The sequence below is a fragment of the Pelobates fuscus genome, chromosome 5, assembly GCF_036172605.1.
Source record: "Pelobates fuscus isolate aPelFus1 chromosome 5, aPelFus1.pri, whole genome shotgun sequence".
NCBI classification, from domain to species: Eukaryota; Metazoa; Chordata; class Amphibia; order Anura; family Pelobatidae; genus Pelobates; species Pelobates fuscus.
In genome coordinates, this window is record NC_086321.1 from 184942235 (window position 1) to 184957099 (window position 14865).

Consider the following 14865-nt stretch of genomic DNA (forward strand, 5'->3'; position numbering starts at 1 on the left):
CAGATCCCGCTTTGTGGCCAAAATTGATTTCTAAGAATATTGATGGTATTTTAGATGTTGGTCCTGTACAGGTACAAGATGTTGATTTTAAAAAAGATGCTTATAATCGGCACTTTTCTTCAGCTTTCTACAAAAGAAAATTAGACAGTGGTGAAGAACAAACACGGCGATGGTTGGTATACTCCTCATCTGCCAATAAAGTATTCTGTTTCTCTTGTAAATTATTTGATAAGAATCCTAAAACATCGCTTGCCCTTGGAGGATCAGATGACTGGACACATATGTCAAATATTTTGAAATCGCATGAAACCTCCAGTGGTCATTTTACAGCCCAGCAGATGTGGACTGAAACACAACTGAGACGGAAATCAAAACACGCGATTGACCAAAACTATCAAAATCTCATGAGCCGTGAAAGGCAACACTGGAGATCTGTGATGGAGAGGTTGTTAAATATTGTCCAGTTTTTAGCAGAGCGTAATCTGGCCTTCAGAGGCTCTTCAGATCGACTTTTTACAACCAATAATGGAAATTTTTTAGGTCTCGTGGAACTATTAGGAAAATATGACAGTGTGATGGCAGAACACTTACGCAGGGTGGTATCAAAAGAAACTGCAGACCACTACTGCGGAAAAACAATTCAAAATGAAATAATAAATCTTATGGCAAAACAGGTAATTGAGGACATTTTACAACGCTGCAGAAATGCTAAATATTTCTCAATTATCCTTGATTGCACTCCAGATATTAGCCATAAGGAGCAGATGTCTTTTACAATTCGATTTTTGGAAGACATTTCTGGAAATTTTCAAGTAAAGGAACATTTCCTTGGTTTCAATAAAGTAGAGGATACAACTGGAAAAGGATTAAGTGATTTCCTCCTTGAATTTCTTTCAGGAAAAAATTTGGACATTGATAATTGTCGTGGACAAGGTTATGACAATGGAGCCAATATGGCAGGAAAAAACAACGGAGTTCAGTCCAAAATTTTAAACATAAACCCAAGAGCAGTTTTTGTACCGTGTGGCTGTCATTGTCTTAATCTTGTCATTGGAGATGCAGTACGCTCCTGCAAGGAATCAATGCTACTATTTGGGATCATTCAGCGCCTTTATGTTCTATTCTCAGGATCCGTAAAGAGATGGAAAATTTTATCTGACCACGTTTCTGGCCTCACTTTAAAGCCTTTGTGCACCACGCGGTGGGAATGCCGTATAAATTGTCTAAAACCGCTAAGACATAATCTCGGTGAAATACAAGAAGCACTAATTGTTTTGTCTGATGAAACCCACACTGAACCGAACATTTGTCATGAGGCTAACACACTATCTCATCAGATTGTGGAGTTCAAATTTATTGTGTCATTGTGTGTTTGGTATGAGATATTGTACCAAGTTAATATTGTGAGCAAAGCTATGCAGAATGAGGCTGCTGATATCATTTTAGTCTCAAACCTTATCCAGAAATGTCACAATTTTTTAATACATTTCAGAGAGTCTGGATTTGAAAGCTCCTTCCAGCTTGCAAAGGAACTAGCGGAAAAAGTGAATGTGGAGCCTGTTTTTAAAAAGCCTTCTCGTATCCACAGAAAAAAAGCCTTGTTTGATTACGAAAGCCAAGATGAACCTTTAACCGATCCCACGAAGAAATTTAAGATTGATTTTTTTTATGTTTTGGTTGATACTGCTGCTAAATCTTTGGAGGAGCGTTTTACTCAAATGGAACAACACAACAAGGTATGGAGATTTCTATACAACATGAGACATCTTCCAGCAAGAGAAAACTTAAGAGACTGTTGCCTGCAGTTACAGAAGGCATTAGAGAAGAGCAGCCAATCGGACATTAATGGTCTAGATCTTTCAGAGGAGCTTTGGCATATTCAAAGCCTACTACCTCAAGATGCCACAGCACCCCGCCATATACTCAATTTCATAGTGAGAAATGGCCTGACTGACACATTTCCAAACATTTGGATAGCGTTTCGGATTCTATTAACAATTCCTGTTTCTGTGGCATCAGGAGAACGCAGCTTTTCCAAGTTAAAACTCATTAAAACATATCTGAGATCATCAATGACTGATGACAGACTAACCTCTTTATCAGTGTTATCAATTGAAAGCGATGTTTTGAAGACGTTGGACATGAACAACGTGATTGATGAGTTTTCAAAGACAAAAGCACGTAAAGTTGTATTTTGAGCATCAGATTAAATGGACACTATAGTCACCTGAACAACTTTAGCTTAATGAAGCAGTTTCGGTGTATAGAACTTGCCCCTGCAGCCTCACTGCTCAATCCTCTGCCATTTAGGAGTTAAATCCCTTTGTTTATGAACCCTAGTCACACCTCCCTGCATGTGACTTGCACAGCCTTCCATAAACACTTCCTGTAAAGAGAGCCCTATTTAGGCTTTCTTTATTGCAAGTTCTGTTTAATTAAGATTTTTTTTATCCCCTGCTATGTTAATAGACCCTGCAAGAGCCTCCTGTATGTGATTACAGTTCAATTTAGAGATTGAGATACAATTATTTAAGGTAAATTACATCTGTTTGAAAGTGAAACCAGTTTTTTTTTTCATGCAGGCTCTGTCAATCATAGCCAGGGGAGGTGTGGCTAGGGCTGCATAAACAGAAACAAAGTGATTTAACTCCTAAATGACAGTGAATTGAGCAGTGAAATTGCAGGGGATCTATACACTAAAATTGCTTTATTTAGCCAAAGTAATTTAGGTAACTATAGTGTTCCTTTAATATTACTTGTCAGGAGTTGTAAATTTTGTTTACCAGTGTTCCCAGTTATTATTGCATTTGCACATTATATTATCTCTAAAAAACAATGTTAAAAAGATTGCAGTTAGCTGTTTTTTTCTGTATTTAATATATTTAATATACATTATTGTTACCAGTCAATCCAGTTATTTATTATTGTACTTGTTTGCACTTGCACTTAAATCATCTGTAATTAAAAAACAGTTTGTTACAAAGACTGTTTTCCTCTTTGTGTATGATTAGGTGGGGGGGGGGGGGGGGGGGGCGCCACAAGATTATCTCGCACAGGGCGCCTGAACACCTAAGGCCAGCCCTGAGTGTGTATATAAATGCAGTGTGTGTGCATGAGTGCAGTGTGTGTATGAGTGCAGTGTGTGTCTGAGTGCAGTGTGTGTCTGAGTGCAGTGTGTGTCTGAGTGCAGTGTGTGTCTGAGTGCAGTGTGATGCAGAGCCTTGGTGGGGGGTTGGCATTTTTATTATTATAATTGTAATATTTTTTTGTTATATAAATTTTTTTTATTATTATTATTTTTTATTTATTTTTTTAATATTATTATTTTATTATTATTTTTAATATTTTATTATTATTATTTTCGTCCCCCCTCCCTGCTTGATACTTGGCAGGGAGGGGGGCTCTCACTCCCTGGTGGTCCAGTGGCATTGGCAGTTCAGTGGAGGGGGACTGGTAGAGCTGTTACTTACCTCTCTTGCAGCTCCTGTCAGCTCCCTTCTCCTCCGCGCCGGTCCGGTCAGCTCCCCTGTCAGCTTACACTGTAAGTCTCGCGAGTGCCGCACTATGACCCCGCGGCTCTCGCGAGACTTACACTGGGAGCTGACAGAGGTGCTGACCGGACCGGCGCGGAGGAGAAGGGAGCTAACAGGAGCTGCAGGAGAGGTAAGTAAGAGCTCTGCCAGCCCCCACAGCCCCCTGTCTGTATTATGGCAATATAAATTGCCATCATTCAGACAATTGACTCGCGTATAAGCCAAGTTGGGGTTTTTCAGCACAAAAAATGTGCTGAAAAACTCGGCTTATACTCGAGTATATACGGTAGTTCTAAATAAGCAGTATATACTATATTTTATTCTAGTTTGTGTGAGCTCTCTCTTTGCATGAAATGCAAGAAGCATTGATGGGGGATATAAACATGGACCACATTTCTATAAGTTTCCAAGGAAACATCAACCCCTAAAAATTATTTTACTGATGTATTTTTTTGCCATAAATCTTTTTGCAGATTGCTCAATCATTATAAAGCACTGAAAACTTGGCTTTCTTACAGCAGCTGCTACCCCAACACTCAGGAATTTGTAGTTTTTTTTTTTTTTTTAACAACTATGCGCTGATCATAATTGTTTTTATGTGAATTCAAATATATTTAATCAGACTACAATAACAGTTGTTTAGTTTATTATTTGGCACAGTTTATTGTATTTATGGAAAGTGTGTATATAATGACTAAGCAACATCTCAATTATGCACATGTGAAATATCAAACTTTCAAACAGTCTGTGCTTTACACAACAGAAACGGCTGATTTACAGTTGCAGACACATGCATTTACCTTATCTAGTTTGATACAAGAATGGTTTAAGTACTGCTTTTTCAGGGCATTAGCTTCTAGTTATTAACATATCCCATCTGTGGCATACATATTAGCTACGTAGACACTGCAATAGTCTGTATTCTACATAATTCTGTATTCCAGCAAACTCCTCAATAGAAATGTAAATATAAAACATATAAAATCTGCTGCAGACATGTAAAAAGAAAATCTTAAATATTGATATTTAAAATGCTTATTTAATGCCATTTAAAAAAATCTATGTATGTATATATATATATATATATATATATATATATATATATATATATATATATATATATATATATATATACATATATATATTAGCTGTTAAATTATGTGCTTCTTTGTCAAAGTTCAAAAATAGCATTAATTTCTATATGCATAACCCGACATTTGTTAATGTTGACATTTTTGCACTGCTTGCCACTTTTTGCTGGTGAGATAGCTCAGTGGGGTAATGCATCTTCAGCAGAATCTGACTCTTGGGGGTCGCAGGTTCAAATCACAGATAAAATGAGTACCATTAAATTGAGTATTAGTAACATCCCCAGGACGTATTTGGAAACCAGAGTAATCTGAATGTACCTTTCCTGGTTAAATGCTTAGTTATTATTATTTGCTTGCCTGTATCTTACATTCTATGGCAACGTTTGCAACCTACTAAATGTCCTGACAATGCACACTAAATCACAGTTTTAATCTGTGTTGCAACCAGAGGCGTAACTAGAAACCACGGGCCCTGGTGCAAAAATGTCCCTCCCCCAAACGTTTCACTCCCCCCCGCCCCTCCATGTGTCATATTCATGGCCCTCAATGTGTCTCATTTATACAAATACACACTGACATACATGCGGATACACACCATATAACACATACAGATACATACACAGACAAACATGCTCATACACAGACACACATGTACACACGCAAATGCAGACAGACAAACTAACAGACTGATACACAAACACATATATGTACACAGACACACATGCAGATACACAGACACACAGAATTACACAATTTGAGATAGACAGGATGACGCTCCTGTAGATACAAACACTGACACAAAGACAGACACACACTGACACACACTGACACACATGCGGATACACAGACACACATACAGACAGATACACAAATACTTAAGGACAAACATTAAAATACACAGAATGACACTTATACAGATACAAACAGTGATACACATACAGATACACAGGGCACACACTGACATACAGATACCCAGACATACAGATACACTTGCAAACAAACAGATACACATACACACATACAGACACACATACATACATACATAGACAAACACATACAAACAGACACACACATACATACAGACACACATATATGCAGAGACACACAAACATACAGGCACACACACACACACACACAAACAGACACACACATAAATACAGAGACACACACACATACATACAGAGACACACACACATACAGAGAGACATACACACATACATACACATATACATACATACAGAGACACACACACACACATAGCATGTATTACGCGGCCCCGGCAGTTCGACCGCGCGGGCCGGGGCCACAACACATGGACGGCTCGGCACCGCGGTCGTAGGGCCCCCTGGAGTGACAGGCCCAGTTGCAGATGTGACCCCTGCGACCGTGGTAGTTCTGCCACTGGGTGCACCATATTTAATTGAAAAAGCAGTTACTGCAATGACAGCTAAATAAAATAAATAAATAAATAAATAAATAATAATAATAATAAAATAAAAAGTTTTACCTAATACTTTATGGTTATAACTTAGTAAAGAATGTTCCTTCTGGTTTCACAAATTAAAATCTCTGCCGTAAATGTGCAGTACAGAGAAATCTTACTGAAAATTATTTGAATTACTAATTTCTAAGTAAAATATTACTATAAATAAGTTTTCACTAACTTGTTTAAAAACGTTGAGCATATTACACTAATTCTATTGAAACTTTATTTTACCCTATAATTAGAGGACATGCAAATTACTTTTTTAGATCAAATTTTTTTTATTAATGAGACATTGATTTGCAATAAAACTTTTTTTAATCCCTTAGATTGCAACAGCCTAGTTGAGTTCTCGAGCTGCCATAATCCAAAATGGCTCTACAATATTTACAAATGAGGCTGTACCGTAACTGTTCGAAAGAGGAGGATTTTAAAAGTCCCATCCAGAACTAGAACCAAAAGTTTCTTGATAGAAACTATCCTAAAGATCTAATTTTTAAAACACAACATGAGGAAGAGTTTGCTTCCTAAGAAAAATGTAAAAAAAAAAAAAACAGAAAACTATTTTTTACGAAAACAACCTACTGATGAAGGTTTTTTATAGATTGATGGATAGTATCAATCTATTTATTCTGAAAAATTCACATTATATAGTAAGTCCAATATATATGTTTTTATTAAACAAATGTATTTAAAACACTCTCATTTTATCAATATACATAGAAGAAAATTGCCGTTTTATATATATATATATATATATATATATATATGAAGGCTTGGCCTGTAGTTGTGGGAGGGGCTTGGTTTCCCTATAAAAGGGCTACCAATCCACTCTCACATTACCGTTAATGGTCTGGCGAGTCACCCCACCCGCCACTCCCTCTATTACAAACACCCTCTAAGGTGGGCCCACTTTTTACAGGCCTACTGCTCTGTCGGTTTCGGCACACCACAACCGACTAATTCCAACTAATTGGTATTCATGTTATTATATGCTATGATTCCATATACGGCTATATTGCCACGACCACAAATATATATATATATATATATATATATATATATATTTAAAAATATATTTTTTATATATTATTTTCAATAAATTATTAGTTTTTATACATATAATTGATTTGTGGTATAAACCAAGGTGCTTGCAACTTTTTGAGGCATCAATTGTAACGAACTCGCCACTACTAGTGATGTCTATTCGAATATAACTTTTTGTCACTTTGTAGCGGCTGTTTGGATGTCCATAAAGCTTTGTTTGCATTCCATGTTTGTTTCACGTGTGCGCTGGGCTCTCCTGAGTAGTCGCAGTGTAGGACGCGAGTCCGTGCGCCAATACATGCAATGAGATGGAGAATTATGCCCTTTCACGCATGCGTGGGTACCTAATTCGACGTGAAGAACTCCGGTACTTAAGAAGACACACCAATGAGGACACACCAGATCCTTTCCAGCTCCTGAGGAAGCCCTGACTGCGATGGGACGAAACGCGAAAGAGCCCCAAGATCTACTTTCCAGTACAAAGATCACAGTTCTACCACGTTATCCACATCGGAAGGTATTCCTCAGCCCCTAGGAGTTGCGACCTGCGGGATTTTTGATTGTACCTTTAGATACATTACAGTGGTTGGTTTCGGATGTATTATCCCGGTCTTAAAATAGTACTTGTTTTATTGTGATTTTTTTGTTCTAACTGTTTTAACTTTGAGCAATAAACTATGTTGTTATAATTCATATACATATATTTTATTGTAACAATTTATTGTTATTACTCACTATTCCTTGTGTACCTATCGCCCTATAGTGTTTGTTTGGATATTCCAATTATACATTATCATTTTCAAGTTGTAAATATAGGCGTTTTGGAGTGTGCCTATTAAGTGACAGCTTTTTACCCTTGCACCCTCACTAGCTGGGTCCACCCTTGCATTGTCATCCTTACCTGTACCTTGCTTTGGACATTCTCAGCTGGTTACTGCATCCTGGGCTACTAAACCATGATAACCACACAGACCATGGAGAGATAGCACAGTTAAGCAGACAAGGGAACATGTATGAGTGCGGGGATAAATGCATGAGATTGGTTGGGAAAGAGTGTGTGGGTGGGATTATGTTCTGTGTAAGTTAGTGTGGGGGAGGTCTTACCTCAGTGCCACTTGGGATTCGGGACAGCAAACAGCTTCCCTCCCGCCTGCCCTATTAGTATATTTAGTCACAGCTAGCTGGGGGTATGTCCTTGCCAATTGAGTTTGAGGGGTTACGTTTAAGTATATGGAATGAGATGAACAAGTTTTTAAGGTCTCAACCTCCCCTGCTTCAAACCATTAACATTAGGTTACCTGAGGTGTCCTGCCCATGGAGCGTGGATAAGGTCGGCTGATGGCGGGCATTGGAAAGATATGATTTTTATGACGAGGGGGGAGGTGAGAGGAAGTGATGATTAGGAACCACTGTATGTTTATTGGCAAGGACGGTTGGGTCACTGTATAACACTATGTGTCGAGTCATATATGTATATATGTTCATTTATGCATATTTATGTCTAACGTTTTTGGTTACAGAAAAAGAAGAGATGTAATATATAAAGTTATGGATGTGTTATGCAGTAATTTATTTTTGTGATAATAAATGCTGTGGCCTGTACTGGTATACCTTTGTGTCTAGAGTTGGTGTTTGCATATAATTATAGTGTTTTAAGACAAAGGTGTATTTGTATATGCAAGGGCGTGTATTAAACGTCTTTTAAATGCAGATGTACATTTTGTGTGTAGTTTTGGTGATTAAGGGAATGGGTGTGTTTGTATATAATTTTGGAGTTTGATTTCAGGAGTTTTTCTATGTAATGTTTGTGTTTGCAGGTGTATGTTTGCATGGTGTGTTGGTGATTCTGATCGGTGATTTCTATGATGTATGCACATACACTGCCACACACATACATACATACATACACATTAACACACAGATACAAACTGACACATACACACATTTGTATGCACACTGGCACATGCATACTCCCTGACACATAGATGCACACACTAACACATACACACACTAACACATACATACACTGACACAGACACACACTGGCGCGCGCGCACACACACACACACACACACACACTCAGATATACCCAGTGACACATATAAACATATTCACACCTTGACACACAGATACATACACTGGCAAATACACACATTGGCACAGACACACACTGGCACAAACACATACACTGATAAACTCACACTGACATATACACACTTGTCATAATTTGTATAATAGCTGCATTCCTTCAGTTAGCATACCTTTAGCCTGCAGGAAGGCTTGGGTTGCGCTTGGCTGAGGCTGAATGCTTGGGTTGCGCTTGGCGTGAGGCTGATTTGTGGGGGATTGCGGCAGCTCTATCATCCCATCATATGATGGTTCCCCACAATGCAGTCCCACTGCTGCACAGAGGCACCACCCACAACTAGTAGGACTTAAAGAATGTGCTGGGAATGTATTGTGTCACGATTCCGGGAACCCAACACGCTAACAGACACACACACACAGAAAAGGTGCCGTACCGGACCTTAGAGTGGCCGGGCTAAGCACACACAGAATAGTCAGGAGACAAGCCGAGTCAGGGGAACCAGAAAACAGGATAACGATAAACAAACCGAGGTCAAAGGGTAGGAGAAAGTCACAAAGTCAGTTTAACAAGCCAGAGAGTACGTAACCAGAAATCACAAGTTCAGAATCAATACTATACAGCAAAGACCACAACAGGGCAGGGAGGAACAGGAAAGGTGAGTATAAATACCCTAGGTTAAATTCTGATTGGATAACTTCCAATCAGAATTAACAATCACACGTGGGAGATATCTAAGCCTCCCACTGTGATTGTGGTAATGTTGCTTTAACGCCGGGTCACTCACATGACCCCGGCGTTTGCATAAATCAACGACCTTCCAGCGTGCAGCGTTATACATGCTGCCGCTGGGAGGCGTGACGGATGCGAGCAGCGAGCGGCGGAGAGGAGACGCCGCTCGCCGACAGGTACGAGGAGGGGAGACCGTGGGCGGCGATGGACTGAGGGTGAGTGCTGCGAGTTGCGAGCAGCCTCCCCTACTAGCCGCCCGCAGACCCCTGACATAACCCCCCCCTCGAGGACCGCCCAACGGGCGGGAAGCTGAAGGCTTCAAAGGAAACCACGCATGAAAGGAGTGGACCAAAGAGGGCGCGTTCACGTCAGAGGCATGAAGCCCAGGACCGCTCCTCAGGACCGTATCCCTTCCAGTCTACCAGATACTGCAAGCGACCCCGAGAAAAACGAGAATCAAGCAGGGCAGCCACGTCGTACACGTCACTAGAGGCTGCGCGGAGGGAATCCGGATGCCTGAGAGGACCAGAGAATCGATTACAGAGCAGGGGCTTCAAAAGGGAGGTGTGAAAGGTGTTAGGAATACGCAGGGAAGGAGGTAAGGCCAGGGAGTAGGACACAGGATTGATCCTACGCAATACCTTGTAGGGGCCAAGGAACCTGGGTGCGAATTTCATCGAGGGGACCCTGAGGCGGAGATTCTTAGAGGACAACCAAACCCTATCACCCGGAACATAAGAAGGAGCAGCACCTCTACGGCGATCAGCAAATCTCTTCTGAGCAACAGAGGCATCAGGAGACCCGGGGGTTTAACAGTAGGGGACTTACACTGTGCACAAACACGACAAGCCTGCACATAATCCACTACGTCTTGCTTAAGTGAAGGCCACCAGAATTGTTGAAGGAGACCCTTGTATGTTTTGGTAACCCCTGGGTGACCAGCCGTTTTGGCGGTGTGAAATAAAACTAACAATTTCTTTCTATCTCTTTCTTTCACGTATAATCTATCAACAGGTGTCTCAGAGGGTGCTTGGGTTTGGTATGCCTTGATACCATCCAGGAAAAGGGACGAAATAACCAAACGGGTAGCGTCTATTATCTTAGATGTGGGTACAATGGGTTCAGGAGTGGGGGCAATAGACTCCAAAGGTTCGTATTGTCGGGAGATAGCATCAGCCTTGACATTACGGTACCCAGGTCTATATGTGATAATGAACTGAAAGCGTGAAAGAAATAAGGACCATCTGGCTTGACGAGAGGACAATCTTTTAGCATATAGGAGAGATTCTTATGATCAGTTATAACCAGGATTTCGTGTCTGGCTCCTTCTAATAAGTATCTCCACTCTTTAAAAGCCATCACAATAGCTAATAGTTCCCTGTTCCCGACGTCGTAATTTTTCTCCGAATCAAATAATTTTTTAGAAAAGTAACAACAGGGATGGAGGGGTTCGTTATAGGATAGTCTTTGTGATAATACAGCTCCCACACCTGATTCTGAAGCCTCTACTTCCATTACAAAGGGAAGGGAAGGATCGGGATGGTGTAGCACAGGGGCAGTGGCAAATGCCTTTTTGAGAGTCTCAAAGGCTTTAATGGCTTCAGGAGTCCAAACCCTGGGGTGCAAACCCTTTTTAGTCAGTTTAGTGATAGGAGAAATGACTGATGAAAAGTTTTTAATAAACCTGCGATAATAATTGGCAAAGCCTATAAATCGTTGTATTGCTTTAAGGCCTTGAGGAAGAGGCCAAGAAAACATGGCTTCTAATTTTGAAGGATCCATGCTGAACCCCTGTTCAGAAATGATGTACCCTAGGAATTGTACTGATTTTTGGTCGAATAAACATTTCTCCAATTTACAATAAAGACCATTTTGTAGCAATCTCTTAAGTACCTTCCTCACATGGGCATGATGAGACTCCAGATCAGGAGAAAACACAAGTATATCATCGAGATAGATCACGGCACAGACATGTAGTAAATCTCTAAGGACATCATTTATGAGGTCCTGAAAGACAGCAGGGGCATTACACAGTCCGAAAGGCATAACTAGATACTCGTAATGCCCACTGCGTGTATTGAACGCTGTCTTCCATTCATCGTTTTCTTTTATACGAACCAAGTTATAAGCCCCCCTGAGGTCTAGTTTGGTAAAAAATCTAGAACCTTTGACATGGTCAAACAACTCAGTAATGAGAGGGATAGGATAAGCATTTTTAACTGTTATATTATTCAGGCCTCTATAGTCTATACATGGCCTTAAATCGACCTCTTTCTTGGCAACAAAAAAGAAACCAGCACCAGCCGGAGAGGAGGACCTTCTGATAAAACCTTTACGTAAGGATTCCTGTATGTACTCCTCCATGACCTGGTTTTCTTTCTCAGAAAGCGGGTAGACCTTGCCCCTAGGAGGCATCGTTCCAGGTAACAAGTTTATGGCACAATCATAATCCCGATGTGGGGGTAGTCTATCAGCTTCCCTTTTTTCAAAGACCAATGCGAGGTCTGCATAGACAGGGGGGACAGAAACAGAAAGTGGTTTAGCTGTAGGCACATTGAGTAAACAAACGGGACGTAAACGGACCATACAGTCTTGTTGACAGGATTCGCCCCCAGGAGAGTATATCCAAACAACCCCAATCAAGTACCGGGTTATGCTTAACTAACCAGGGGAAGCCCAGTATGATGGAAGCTGTAGGGGAGTCAATTATTTGGAAGGTTATCCTTTCTTTGTGTAAGGCACGCACGACCATAACCATTTCATGGGTCTCATGGGTCACCAGGGGCAGGCCCGGACTGGGAAAAAAATTCAGCCCGGGCATTTTTGGTTCACAGCGGCCCACTGAAAAGGGGGCGGGGCCAGATAGGGTGTGTTTTGTCATCCCCAATGACAAGCACGCCCCATTTCAGTGAGCATGTTGGTTCAATGCTCTTCCAGGGCATGAGAAAAGGGCCATGTATTTTTTCTGCACAGTGCAAGCAAATTTAATAACATGCTTGCGTTGTGTTTGCTTGAAACTTGTCTCAGTGGTTTCCATAATTGGGATACTCACTGTATCCCATTTATGGAGACACTATGTGTTTGCTTAAATAGAATCTAGTTTGTGCATGGGGGATCCAGAGTGTGTATGTCAGAAATGTAGTGTGTGTAGGTGGTGCAGCGTCTGTGTGTAGGAGATCTAGTGTGTGTTTGAAGGACTCAGGAGCGTGTATAGGAGATCTAGTGAGTGTGTGTGTGTGTGTGCGTGTGTAGAGGATTCAGAGTGTATATAGAGATCTAGTGTGTGTATATCTGTAGAGTTGGGTAGGAATCTAGTGTTTGTCTGGAATTTAATGTGTTTAGGGGTGCAGTATGTGTGTGAGGGGTTCTGTAGTATATATACATATATGTTTGGTGTGTAGTATTGTGTGTGTGTGTGCGTGGTGCAGCGTGTTTGGGGGCTGCTTTGTGTGTGTGCTTGGTGCAGCGTGTTTGGGGCTGCTTTGTGTGTGTGAGGTGTGCAGTGTGTGTGTGTGCTGTGTGTGTTAGGATGCTGTGTGAGGGTGATGTGTGTGTGTGTGTGTGTTTTAGGGTGCTGTGTGAAGGTTCTGTGTGTGTGAGTGAGGGTGCTGTGTGTTGGGGCGCTGTGTTAGGGCGCTGTGTGTGTTAGGGTGGTGTGTGCATTAGCGTGCTGTGTTAGGGTGCTGTGTGTTAGGGCGCTGTGTGTGTTAGGGTGATGTGTTAGGGCACTGTGTGTGTTAGGGTGATGTGTGTTAGGGTGCTGTATGAGGGTGATGTGTGTTAGGGTGCTGCATGAGGATGATGTGTGTTAAGGTGATGTATGAGGGTGATGTGTGTTAAGGTGATGTATGAGGGTGATGTATGTTAAGGTGATGTATGAGGGTGATGTGTGTTAAGGTGATGTATGAGGGTGATGTGTGTTAGGGTGCTGTATGCGGGCGATGTGTGTTAAGGTGCTGTATGAGGGTGATGTGTGTTAGGGTGCTGTATGAGGGTGATGTGTGTTAGGGTGCTGTATGAGGGTGATGTGTGTTAAGGTGCTGTATGAGGGTGATGTGTGTTAGGGTGCTGTATGAGGGTGATGTATGTTAGGGTGCTGTATGAGGGTGATGTGTGTTAGGGTGCTGTATGAGGGTGATGTGTGTTAGGGTGCTGTATGAGGGTGATGTGTGTTAGGGTGCTGTGTTGGGGGAGGCAGGTAAATGCCAATATTGATGTCTTTTTTTTATTCTAAAAATAAATTGATTAAACCCCCTCTCTCCCCCCCCTTCCCTTCCCTTCTTACCCGTAGCCTGGAAGGGGGGGGGGCCTGCTGACATCCATCCCTGGTGGTCCTCGTGGTAAGTGAACTCTAGCCCTTTGGGGATCTCGCGAGAGAAACCCGGCGGAGCTGCAAGTTAGAGCTCCGCCGGGTCCTTTCTCCAGACTGGCTGGCTCCCTCCCTCTCTTCCCGCCGGCGGCCGCATTTGACAGCATGTGGGCCGGTGAGGGAGATCCTTGATCTCCCCACCGGCCCTTCATGGAACACAGCGGGGCCGGCGCTCGGATAGCGCCAGCCCTGCATAGACCAGGTAGATCTCCCTGGCCTCGGCCCGTGGCCATCGCGGCCCACCGGGCATTTGCCCGGTTTGCCCGATGGCCAGTCCGGGCCTGACCAGGGGTTTCTCAAGTGGTCTACCATCTATGGCCTCAACGGCCAAGGGTGTGGCCTTTTGGATCAGATTCAAGGCTGCGGTTTTAGCAAAGTTCTCATCGATAAAGTTATCTGCAGCACCTGAATCGATCAAGCCTTTAGTTGTAATAGTGGTTTGATTGACCAAAAGAGTAACCGTAATGAATGGTCTGGAGATGGACACATGAGGGGAAAAAACCATAACACCCGAGGCCGACCCC